At 35.8% G+C, this 13,316-nt stretch overlaps 1 protein-coding gene across 4 annotated transcripts in view; it reads right to left on the bottom strand.

Moving 5' to 3' along the window:
- ZNF521 (zinc finger protein 521) overlaps nucleotides 1-13,316 on the bottom strand; it is a 280,496-nt gene that overhangs the window by 236,664 nt on the left and 30,516 nt on the right. The window lies entirely within an intron of this gene.

Genomic DNA, 13,316 nt, shown 5'->3' with positions numbered 1-13,316 from the left:
GGTGACTAATACATTCACATTCTCTCACTACTTCCCTATTTTGCACTTTCCTCTAGCTTGATGTTGCCCCAGCAGATACTCTTCTGTTTCACATCCCATTCCTATTTTTCTTTCTCTTTTGTCTGCCTGAAATGCCTCTCCCCACCTATCTTCACTAGCGTACTCTCTTACCACTCAAGGCATCACATGCTCCAGGAAGCCATCCCTGAGTCTGGGTTAGGCTCAGAGACCCACCCTAAACCATTTTTCTCCCAGAAGATCCTGGGCCCAGTACTTATTTGACAAAGACTAGAAACTTGATAAATGTTTATTGAATTGAACTTGTGATAAATGCGTAGTAGTATTTAGGAAAACAAACTACAGAGAGGTGCTATTCATTTCACTATCTCTGCATGGTCTTCTTAGTGTAGAAAGTAATGGAGCCATACACTTTTCATTATATTGAGCCCAACTGCAGTATCTAATCAATGTAATAACATCCGTATTAATAAACATGTGTCAGTTTTAAACTGGTGTTGATAAGAAGAAAGTTATCACTATTTCATCATGAGCAACCAAATTTATCTCCCCCTATGAGTGACCACTAGCACAAGTTCAGGCAAAGCGTGGTCCTTTGCTTTTTTGCAAGGCACTGGGACAAATAAACTGCAAAGGGCAGGCCATCTACTTGAGGAAGGAAGTAACAGAAGTCATGGAAGGAGAGAGAAAAAAACTGAGGTGAGGAGGAGGGGCTGTGTTCAGCTGTGCTGCTTGGTAACCAGACCATCACTTCAGACCAAATGGCAGAATGGTATCAATGACTCCAAAAGAAGCTTCACTTAGATTTCCACAGGACGAAGAAGGTGATACTAAGAAGTGATTGAGTTTAGATTATACCCTTTCTAGTAATACAGAGAGGTGCGGCTCCTACCCTAAAAATAAAGCCCTAGGAAAGGAAGAAAAGCAAAAAACAAAAACAAAAACAAAAAAAAATGATGGGGGAGGGGAAGTGCTAAATTATATAAATATAAAATATTCAGAAGAACAGGAGGAGCAAAAGAACAATTCAAATATTAGCTCTCAGATAATATTTTAAATCTTTCCTTTTGAATGCATAACAATATATAATATTTAATATAAAACATTAAACCAGATCACACAGTCACAGACATTGCTTTTTGATAACCAGCATAAAACAGTGGTGAAAAGCAAATACTTTTTTCATAGAAAATAAGACTACATATGAGAAATACAGTCATCCCTGGGTATCCTTGGGGGACTGGTTCCAGAACACCCCGAGTAGATACCAAAATCCATGGATGCTTGAGTCCCTAGTATTTGCATATAACCTATGCTTATCCTGTCATATACTTTAAATCATCTCTAGATAATTTATAACATGTAATACCATGTAAATGCTATGTAAATAGTCTAAAGACTATGTAAATAGTTGCCAGAGTGCAAGGCAAATCCACGTTTTGCTTTTTGTAACTTTCTGGAATTTTTTTTCCCAAATATTTTTGATCCGCGGGTCGGTTGAATCCGCAGATGTGGAACCCGAGGACAAGGAGGGTTGACTGGTAAGTATATGACAGACTTGACAAATTTCTTTTCAGAAAGATTATAAAGGCATTCTCAAATGTCTGTCAAACTGATAATTATGATGGGGAAAAGTTTTAGAAACTAAACTATAAGAGTTAAGTTGGAAAGCAATCCAAGTAATAAAAATATACACTTTTAAACAATTTGTAAATTAAATTGGAAAAATGCTTCCTTGAGGTGACAACAAAAAAACACATCTTGGTGTTTGAATGTACAACAGTGTCTTTCCCCAAAAAATTTATTTTATTTTTTCCAGCTTTACTGAGATAGAATTGACATGTAACATTGTATAAGTTTAATACAACGTGATGACTTGATACACTTATGTACTGCAAAACGATTACCACAGTAGGGTTAGCTAACACCTATATCACCTCACATAATTACCATTTCTTTTTTGTGATGAGAGGATTAAAGATCTATTCTCTTAGCTACTGTCAAGTATATAGTACAGTATAATTTTCTCTAACTATTATACAATGCTGTGCATTAGATCCCCAGAACTTATTCATCTTATAAGTGGGTTTACAACTAAAGGATCTGAAATTGGGATCTTCAGGAGATACCTGCCCTCCCATGTTCATTGCAGCGTTATTCACAACAGCCAAGATATGGAGAGATTTCAAATCATTTTAACAATGATAACCTTTTCTATGGAAAGTCTATTTTGCAAGAATGATAGAGATAGGTAAATTGGTAGCACTCTTACTTTCATTTTTTGCGTCTCTAATCAGCTCCTAGTTTACAGAAGATCTGAATATCTGCTTTCTGTCCTAATATCTCCCACATCAGAAACCTCGAGCTTCGGTGTCATTAAAATGGGCAGAACTCCAGGAAAGCCACATAAGATAGACCAGCCTTCACCATGTAAATAAACTGACATGAAAATGGACATTTCTCAAGACTAATGGGAATTTTTTCTTGGAAAATAGTTCAGTGTACTTGCCAACTGTATACATCCTAATACTAATTATGCATTTAAAAGTTAAAGTTAATGAAGCTCATCACCACAATCATCCTTGTCTACATTTCTATTTAGTCACCAGGGGGAGCTAATACTGCTCTGTGGGTAGGTAGAGTCCAGGAATTAGATTTTTTTTAAAGGGGGAAAAATTAAATTGATGTGGTATTAAATATAACTCAAATAAGGTCCATAGTGCCGATAAGGCAAATATATCACACATGCAAAAAGAGAATTAGGTATAGATCATTTTTTGTTGTTGTTAAACAAAGAAGTTAGAAAAAACTGAAAGCCATCAATTAGTAGAATTTTGCTGTGCTTAACAGAGGACATATATAAACCCAGTCATTTGCGGTTGTCTTTGGGCCTATTAGGGTCTTAGTCGCCATCCAGATTTTGTACAACTGTCCATTTGTTGCACTGACTCTATTATTTTCTTGGTTTGAAGCACTACTATGATTCTACATTCTAACAGCTAATCATGTGCTCAAAAAATCCCATATAATTACATTATAATTATCTTGAAACAAATGTTACTTTCTCCTTTTGCTTCCCATATTTCCTTCAGCTCCAAATATATTTTTTTAGCACTTTTAATGTGTGTTCAAAGAGTTCTACCCAATAATCTATTTAAATTCATTCTACAATTCACCCAGGAGACACAATCCCTTTAAACTTTGAGGAGCTCCAGTTGGAACAAAGAGGGGAAAAGGGTTCAGAGTTTGTGGAATAATCACCTCTAATCGATCAATTTCCCCTGAAGGTAAAGCTGAAAGAAAGGAGGAGTGAAGAGTTCCATCCAATTCCTTGAAGTTTAAAGGAACTAAGCCCTGAGGCGCAGTGTAGAATGATTCCTGCCTTCCCCTCCCAAGGCCTATTAGGAGGTCATAGATCTCTGTGACATTGCTGCCATTCCCCAAAGACAAGATCCCCAGCCAGAGACTTCACACAAAGAGAAAGGATGGGGAAATAGTCCACTTTTCTTATCAACTCACTACCTTTTAAAGGAAGCAGATATTGGTCACAAGCATCTTAAGCAGAGTAATGTAAAAAAAGAAAAGTGCAGTCATACAAAACTGTAAAAATTCAACCTCCTAAGTTTTATCATGTTGAATTTCACGTTTGAGAATAGGCTACATGTGGCAGAGCTCTCGTGTGCACACAACTGTATCCAAATACCTAAACATCACCCTGTTTATAAGACAGACTGAATGGCTGCACAGGGCCGAGGAAATAGTTGGTTTCTTTTAATTCATCTTCCCCACAAAAGAGGCCCCACTGTTTCCACATCCCAAATACAGCCCTTCATTTATAATCTTTACACTTCTCCACAGGGACAAACTGACAGCTTCAATTACCATCAATGACCATCAAGGACATGGTGGAAATTCTTGAAGATATTCTCCCATGGTTTGTGTTCTTGATATTTTATTTACAATTTTTGGCAAATAAATCCTGAAACCACAGAATTAGATGATAATATGTTCATTATCAATTATACAACTAAGGCCAGCCCACTTCTCTAAAACAGTTATGGTTCCACAAGACATCCAAAAGTAACATTTTTAATACACAGACAAATAATGCTAATTTGCTTCTTGAGTTCTATTCATTTCAAAATGCTAATTCCAAAAACCTCAGATTAATCAAGGAGCAGGTAATTTGCAAATACAGTTATAGCTAATACAGGATATTCTCCACTAAGCTCTTACTTGTAAAAAATAAAGTGAATTTACCCATGTATTTTCTATTTCTAGGAGATTTCATCCTTTAGGAACTTTCCATTCATAATCAGTAGCTTTCTTGTGATTCACAAGTTATTAAAACAGGCTGACAGTAAAAACACCTAATTTTATTTTTTTATTTTTATTTTTTTTTTCCACAGTTAGACATATTTTAGTGAAATTTCAGAACATGAAATCAAAGAGAATATGTAAAATCTAACTAAATAGAAAAGACAAATTACACACAAAAGAACTATAATTAGAATGACTATAGATAGCTCAACAAAAACAATAGCAATCACGATTATGGTGTAGTATCTTCATAACGTGGAACAAAAATAACTGTCAACCTATAATCCTCTGCCCAGATAATCTACCAAGAATGAGCGTAAAAATACCTAATTTTAAAATGCACATCAAAAATACAGAGAAATATTTCTTAAACTACCCCTTCAATATTCCAGCTATTTAATTTTAATAAATTAATACATGTAATAACTCACCATTCATAGTGGGAAAATGTACCTCATCAGTAAAGGTCTTTTATAAATCCCTATTACAATGCCCAAAATCATTCAAAAGCTTCGAGACAATAATGGACCTGAAAATGATTATTTTATATCCATGTTTTGGTAGAGAATTTCACAAACAAATATATCAAGAAAAAGACAGTAGACTAAATACTAATATCAAAGTTCTGCTGTAGCAAAATCAATGTGGAAACAACAAAGCTTTTACAGCAGGTAATAGTTTAACTGACCCTTCCTCCAAAACTAGAAAAAGGAGCTCACTCAACCAACAGCTCAGAGGTTGGAATCAATTATGGACAATTGCTTTCTCTCTGGTAAATGCGTAGAAGAACTTAGTCATGGTCCTGCCAGACCAAGAAAATGACACACTCAAGCCACACCACCTTCTCTAAAACCGAGAGGAGCAGAGACTTGGTGAGTTGTTTTTCACATGATGAAGTAAATGGTAGTCAACAACAGTGGTCTCTGAAATACAGGCTACATGTCCCAGGGTAGAAAAGATAGTCTGAATATTTAGCAACCAATCAGAAGGGACATCAGCCATAAATAGCCACCCAACATCCTGAGAGTGAGAAGATAAATAGTCATCCTGGGTGCCCTTGCTTCTCCACTCCCTTCCCACATCTCAAAATAGTGCCCAGTGAAACAGACCTGTGGATCATCTTGTTTAATGTTAAGTAATCTAATTCACACACAATCTTCAAGTTTTGATAAGTGATTTTCGAAGTTTTCTGCAAGGAAACTGCAGGATATTGATAGCTGTGCACAAATAATCAACAAGAAAATGGCAAGTCTAGCCCTTCTACTCCTAGTAAAAGCTCTTTGTCAGCCACAGGATGAAGGACGGAAGAAAGAAACAATTTAATCAGATGTGACCAAAAGTTGGCAAAACAAAATTGAGATTATCAGGAAAGTTATTTGAAATATGGTGGCTATAGCCAACATCGATAGTTATGAACCTCAGCAAGAAGTGTAATAACATACGTTCTCTCTTCGTCGTTTTCTGAGATAGCTCTCTTAGCTCTCACAGCCATTAAAATAAATTGTCAAAATAAATTAATCTAGACCAGAACTTCAAAACAACATAAATTTATTTCTTAAACCTATTTATTTCATCTTCACCTTATTTTTCAATTTCTATTTTTTGAGTGTTGTATCATATGTGCATCTATGTAATATATTGATAAGTACGTATTATGAAGATGCAGCCTACATTTTTTTAATCAAAAAAGTTTGGAAACCACTGGTCTGAAAAAGAAAAAGCATGTGGAGAAGGGGCTGGGGAATGGAATCAGTGGAGGCCACGAAATTGCATTTTGGGGGCTTAGGGGGATTTGAAGAATGAAGTAGGCTAAAAACACTAAGAAAATATTTTGGGTAGGAAACAAGAAATTGATCAAAACAGAGGGACATAAGAAAATAAAATACACAGTGCCTTAAGCCTAATTAATATAGAAATAGGTAATTAATTTATATATAAATGATTAATAACAAAGCATGAATAATGAATTAATATAGAAATTAATGTAGAAATATGCAAATCAAAGGCATAATGCCTTGAACCTAATTAATATAAACTAAAGTGTTAAAATATCACATTTCATGTAATTTATTTCAACTAATGATTTGAAAAGGAAAACAGAAAAAATATTTCTGAAAGCAGTTTCAATATGCTTCTGTGAAAGTGATGCTTCATTCCATAAAAAACACTCATTTTCCTTATTCCCACTGCCAACAGAACTCGCTGTTAGGGTACTTGATTGTCAAGTGGAACCAACCAGTCTTTAATTTCCCACAACCATATAACACATGTTCAATCACTTTCACTTTTTCTTTAAATTCTTTAGTCAAAAAAAAAAAAAAAAAAATCCAGATGTCTAAAAGTGTTCAGTTCACAAAATCTGTGTGAAGCTTCCAGGGAGTCTCATAACTTTCAAAATCAAATTAAATGAACATACTATTTTATCCTGATGCAGTGTCTAATCATTGGTTCAGTTCCTTTTCTTCAAAAATGTGAACCCATACAGTATCAATATTTGTAAAGGAGCCACAAATATGGTTAGGGTTTTATAAATCTGATCTACAAACATTTTCCCCCAAACTGCAACAGCCTTGCTGTCACACACACCTCGACCTACTCATCTTACCAACAGTATAGTGGGCCAGAGGGTTAAGAACTAATACAACGCTGTTTAGTTTTTCTACATTTACACCCAGGCAATTCACATTAATGATGTGAAAGAACACTTAACAGACAACTCAAGTTTGCAAATTAGCAGGAGAGAAGAGAAAAATGACTCAGAACAACAAGCATACAGTATTACCAAATGTACTTTACACATTTATCCTGTTAAGTGTAGCTTAGTTTTGATGATTTACAATGCTAGTTCTTACTCAGTTTTGTAAGCATAATAAAGTCTCCGTAATCTCAGCCTTCCCCATAGCACCCTGCTATTAAATCTTTGTTGAGAAGTGTGATGAGACCCCTCTGGCTTCCAGCCCTCCCTGCTCCCTGAGGGAAATGGCAAGAAATGATAGGGTTTGTGGATTAGTAAAATGAGAGGTTCTCTGTGCTTTTCCTTCTTTAAATATATATTTTGATAATCTGTCTTCTGCATCAGAGAGTCCCAACAGCATTAGAGTGTTGATTTCCCTCCCTTCTCAGCCTCCAGGAAAAAGACAACACGGCTGGGGCAAGACAGGTGGTTTGCATCTACTGCTACAACTGAAGAGCGGGATTTAATTTTTTTTTTCCCCTTTCCCCTTATTCCTTCAAGCAGGGATGATATATAATTTACTTACACATGTTGGATTACAGACTAGAGGACAGCTGCCCTGAGAGACAAAGAAGAGGGCCACCCTGTACCTCGTTATCCTTAGGGACTGTTCTGCTGCTTCCTAGGTCAGGATGCTTCTCCAGAACAGTGCCCACCTTCCAGAATTCCCCTCAGTGATGAACTCCATTAGCTGTGTGTGTGACCCCCTAGATCTCTGGGCTGATGCTGGATCTGCTGTGAGTTCAGTCCAGGTCACCGGTACCTACTCACAAACTGACCGGGGGCATACTTGATCCCTGAGCTGACTTTCAAATCTGAGTCTAAAATTGATCACCTTGGGACTTCCCTGGCGGTCCAGTGGTTAAGACTTGCCCTTCCAATGCAGGGGGCACGGGTTCAATCCCTGGTCAGGGAAGTTAAGATCCCACATGCTGCGTGGCACAGCCAAACTAAAATAAAATAAAATTGATCATCTTGGTCCATATTTGACCTTCATCTCCTAAGGCCAGGACTAGTCTAGGCTCACTTGGCATGACTATACCAGGGTTTCAAAACTTTCAGTTTGGAGTGAGTCAGTTTTCACCTTGGCAGCTCACCCTTGGGTATGAGAGTCACCAAAGAACAGATCTCAAGTTACCAAGAAAGCACTCAGTTAAGGATGGGAATCTCAGGGCAGGGTTTTTACCAGTTCAGGGTGGTTTCAACAAAACTACCCTGACTGACTTCCATAGGTATCAGACCACAGAATACCTCCGTTTTCTGTTATTTTGCAAATCAGCAAGTTTTAAGACTTTTCTCTCCTAATTCTACTCTATAGTTAACCCTCCTATACACTGCTAGGCGTTCCCTCTTTCTTCATACAAATTGTTCACCAAAAGGTTTACAGGCTCTGGTCTAGATGGATAGGACAACACATGTAAGTAAAGACTTCAAGATTAACAGAAGGGAAGCCACAAGGAGCAATGAAGAAAGCTGAGAAAACAGCAAGAGACCATAAAATAGCCAGAGAGAAAAGAAGGGGAGATATAAGGACAACAAGGAAATTAAGAGTCTTGAAACAAGGACAGGAATCAAAGGAAAATTAGCAAAGATACAAATGGGGCTAGATGAAGTTAAAAGACAAAAAAAAAAAGAAAAAAACAAAAAAGAGTAAAACTAAAAGGGAAAAAGAAAACAACTAGAAATATCCTACTTTGCTAAACTAGCATTTTGTCCACCAGAAAAAAGAAGAAGCACCAAGAAAAGAGTAAACTCAAGCAGCAGGAAACTAAATTTGGAAAAGTCGGACCTCCTAACTTAGAGTAAAAGGTTTTAATCAAGGAAGAAGGTAAAAGCATCATATTACTTTTTTAATTAAAATGCTGCCAGTGTCTTTAATCTCTTCCAGATTAGACTGAAGGGTACCCTTAGCTAACTCAACTCAAGTTGGAACTTTAACACTTTAAACAAATGGGAAGGATTCCTGATTTTGTTTCTCCCCCTTTTGCTTTCTCCCTGATCCTCCACTTCTGCTTTTCCCCTCATCAATCTACCACCCTCCCCAAGAAATCACCCTGAACATCAATAAACAGGACAAAGACCCATCAGCTTTACCTTTCCTGAAATGTTTCATTAAGTCACAAATAAGCCTCTGTTTTCTTTCCTTTGTTTAAAATGTTGTGGGATAAAATGACGTGAACACAGACTAGATTCTAAGCTTTCAGAAAGCTTAAGATCAAAATAAACCAAATATTTTATTAGGGATTGAGGTTTTTGAAGAAAAAAGTATTTAACCCATAGATATTATCTTCACCATACCATGTGCTGAAAATCCAGCATTTTCTGCACTGATATTAAAGCTGTATAATATATAAAGAAATATATTATTGTATAATATATAAAGTTATCCAGGAATAATGTTTCTTTTGTTGTTGTTGTTGTTGTTTTGCTTCAGAGAGCTGAACATAAGGATAATTCCATGGCAGGAACTCAATAAAAAGTAAACACTAAATAGAACTTCAAGTTTTTTTTAATATTGAATTTTAAAGTTAATCTTTCACATGAGAGATACACCACTGTCACCTAAGGTAAGATTTCTTGCTGGCATAGTTTATACTGGCCATATCAGTTAGGTTCCCATGTCTTCACCTTAATGTTAGTGTTGATTCCACATAAGTAAAGCTTCCCTTTAAAGCTATTCCACTGAAAACAGAATCATACTAACTGCATTTAATGGGATTTTCCAAAAATTATGCATTCTGAGGAAAAATGAATTAAATGAAGTCAATTAAATGTACATGAATTAGAAAATGCAAGTAAATCCACAAAGAATACCTATACACACCCAACAGAATGCTTAAATTAAAAAGACTGGCAACACAAATGTTATCAAGGATGCACAACTGGAACTCTCAGACATTGCTGGTGAGAGTGTAAAACAGTGCAACCACCTGTGATAAAGATTCAGAAGTTTTTCATACAGTTAAATATACCCTACCCCATGACTCAGCAATTCTACTCCTACTTATTAACTCGAGAAATAAAACATATATCCACAAAAAGACCTGTATGGGAAGGTTCACGACAACTTTATTCACAATAACCAAACTAAAAATAACCAAAATGTCTACCAATAGGAGAATGGAAAACAAAATTATGATACATTCATGTGATGGAATACTACTCAGCAATAAAAAAGAACAGATGACTCATGTACACAACATGAATGAATCTTGCAGACACTATGCTGAACAAAAGAAGCTAGACGCAAAAAAAGAGTACATACTGTGTGTACTTATAAGAAGTTCTAGAACAGGCAAAACAAATCTACAGTTAAAAACTTAAAATCTAGTTACTTCTGGTGGATCATTATTGATTAGAAAGGGGTCAAGAGAAGAGAAATTTCTAGGATGCAGGAAATTATCTTGAGAGGGATATGGGTCACATGGGTATATGTATTTTGTTAAAGTTTATCAAACTGTACACTGAGGATCTATAAATTTCACTGTATGTAAATGTTACATTATAAACTATAACATTAATAACTATAAACAACTATTAAACTCTAGTTAGTTGGTCTGCTTATCATGATGATATGAGTAAGCAATTTTGAAACTACTTAATGTGTATTCTAGACTGAGGAAATGAGTAAATGTATTGAGGATGATGGAAGCTAGATGTCTCACTGCTAGAGAAGATAGTAATAAATATGGAAAAAAAAAGATTGGAATGTATCTCAAATGTTGGACTGAATTAGAAGTATCAATAGAAACATGTGGTTCTTATTAGAGAGAGAAAAATACATATATGTGTATATATTTGTACATATGTGCATTTTATAAGAAATATTACACATGTATTATATTAAACACACATATACATTTCCTAAATTCTGTCTGCTGATATGGTTTATAATCAACGATATACCTCTATCAATGAGTATACACAGTGCCCATATCTTGATTTCTAAATACCTTTGTCCTCTTAAAGGAACCAGGGCTCCTTGGACAAAAGATTGATTAAGACTAGAACATGATGAGCCTAGAGCATCTGCTTGCAGCAGAAACTGAGTCAGTCCTCAAATAATGATGGAGACATTAAACTGACCCAGGATCCCATTCGAAGGGACTCCTACTGGCTAAATCTCAGGCAATCTGGGCATCAAAATAAATGATAGTAATGAATTATGACCCACTGAATAAAATACAAATCCAAAAGCCCATGGTGATACGAATACAAAAATAAATGAATGAATAAGAAAGGAAACTGTGGCAGAAGGCCAACTAATAAATACAAAAATTATAAAGCTAAAATGGAGATTTCATGAGAATGAAAATATTTACATAGTGTCAAAGCATCTTCCCACAAATTACTTATTATTTACAAAGGGAAAAGAGCAACATTTTAACACTGGAGAAAGTTGGTGGACACCACCTAAAACAAGTATTCAGTGTTAACCCCATCTACACTGGTATAGTACAGTCAACATCAGGTACTTCCTGATCTGATGTACTGAGAAGGGCACAGCATCACTTTGGCGGCGTGCCTGCCATGGAAGTATGTAACCTGAATTTAATCATGAGGAAACATCAAGCAAACCCAATTACAGATGGGCATTTTATAAAGTGCTGGCAGGTACTCCTCAAAAAATAAGAGACCATTCCAGGTGAAAGGAAACAAAAGAGACATGACAATTAAAAAATTATGCATGATCCTGAAGCCCAGATGAGAAGAAAATGAAACAAACAAACAAAAAACCTCTAAAGGATTACTGGGACAACTGTTGAAATTTAAATATTGGTTGTGGATTAGATGACAGTATTCTATGTGTTAAATGTGAACTTTCCTCATTTTGATAAGTGTGCCCTAGCCATGTAAGAGACTCTATTTGTTCTTAGGAAATACACCGAATACATTTCGAAGGGTGTGAAGTCTCCAACCTTCTCTCAAATGACTAAGAAAAAAAATTAGTGAAGAGACAATGACAGATCAGATAGGGTAAAATGTAAACAACTGGTGAATCAGATAAGTGGTAGATGGGAGTTACATATACTGTTTTTGCAATTTGTCTCTAAGTTTAGAATTGTATCAAAATAAAAGTTACCAAAACCCACAACAATATGTATATATAAGCATCACAGATTTTCAAACTTATACTCCAAAAAAAATGATAATGGGTTTTCTGAAAGAGAGGAGAGTCTATGGCCTAATAAACTTACTCACTGCAATCCCTTTTTGAAGAGCCACAGTGCACTTCAATAAAGAAGCCTATTTAACTGGATTTAATCCAACAGTTCCATAATAATCTGTTCAGGAAACCTGCTTAAAATGGAACACCTATTAAAATCTTACAAAAATATCAATATTCTGTGGAAAACAGTTGGAAAACCACTTGTCTAATAAATACATTTCCTATACATGGTTAGTTGAAGAAAGATTTGTGCTAGGAAAATAAGATAGAGAAAGAGATCTACAAACACACAGACACACAGACACACAGACACACAGACACACACACACACACACACTGGAGCAGTGTCCGTATCAAATAGTAAGAGAAAAATGACAGGAATCTAAAAAGAGATATCTACCTAAAATCTCCCACCCAGCCTCTTATAGTATGTTCTAGCAGGATATATTTTTAAAGAGGGTAGAAACTTGGTAAACTGAGTTTTACTTTTATCCAACCATTAACTTGAACACGTCATGCTTCCTGTCATTTTAAATCTGATTCTTCCCGTGAAATGCATAGCAGAATAGCTTCTGTGCCTTAGTGAGCCCCTTCTGTGGGCCAGGCACTGTGCAAGACTCAGAGAATACAATGATGAATAAGACAGAGTTCCTGCCATCCAGGAGCTTCCAGTCTAACGAGGGAGATGGAAAAGTTAACACATGCAGTGAACACTGTGGTATTCAAGAATAAGCATCAGGCTTTATAGGAACACAAAAAAGGCACCAAACTCAGCAGAGAGCGACCAATCAGTGAAAGTTCTCTTGAGGAGATGATATTTAAACTAAAATAAGTTCGTGCATGCTAAACTTCTGTGAAAACGTATTCAGAAGGTATTTTTAAACTCTATTTTAGCCACCCAATGTTAGGCTCTGTATCTACATGGTATCACGGTAGTTTAAAAAAAAAAAAAAGGAAATGAAAACATATCCATTAGCTATTAAAATCTGGGTACAATTCAAAATCTAAGGATGACTGTGACAATGAGTTTGCCGTAAACCATCACCTTGGAATTCTTTCTAAAGTGCTTCTAGA

Source organism: Eubalaena glacialis, chromosome 15 (assembly GCF_028564815.1).
Source record: "Eubalaena glacialis isolate mEubGla1 chromosome 15, mEubGla1.1.hap2.+ XY, whole genome shotgun sequence".
Taxonomy (NCBI): domain Eukaryota; kingdom Metazoa; phylum Chordata; class Mammalia; order Artiodactyla; family Balaenidae; genus Eubalaena; species Eubalaena glacialis.
This window is presented reverse-complemented; position numbering and strand designations above follow the sequence as displayed.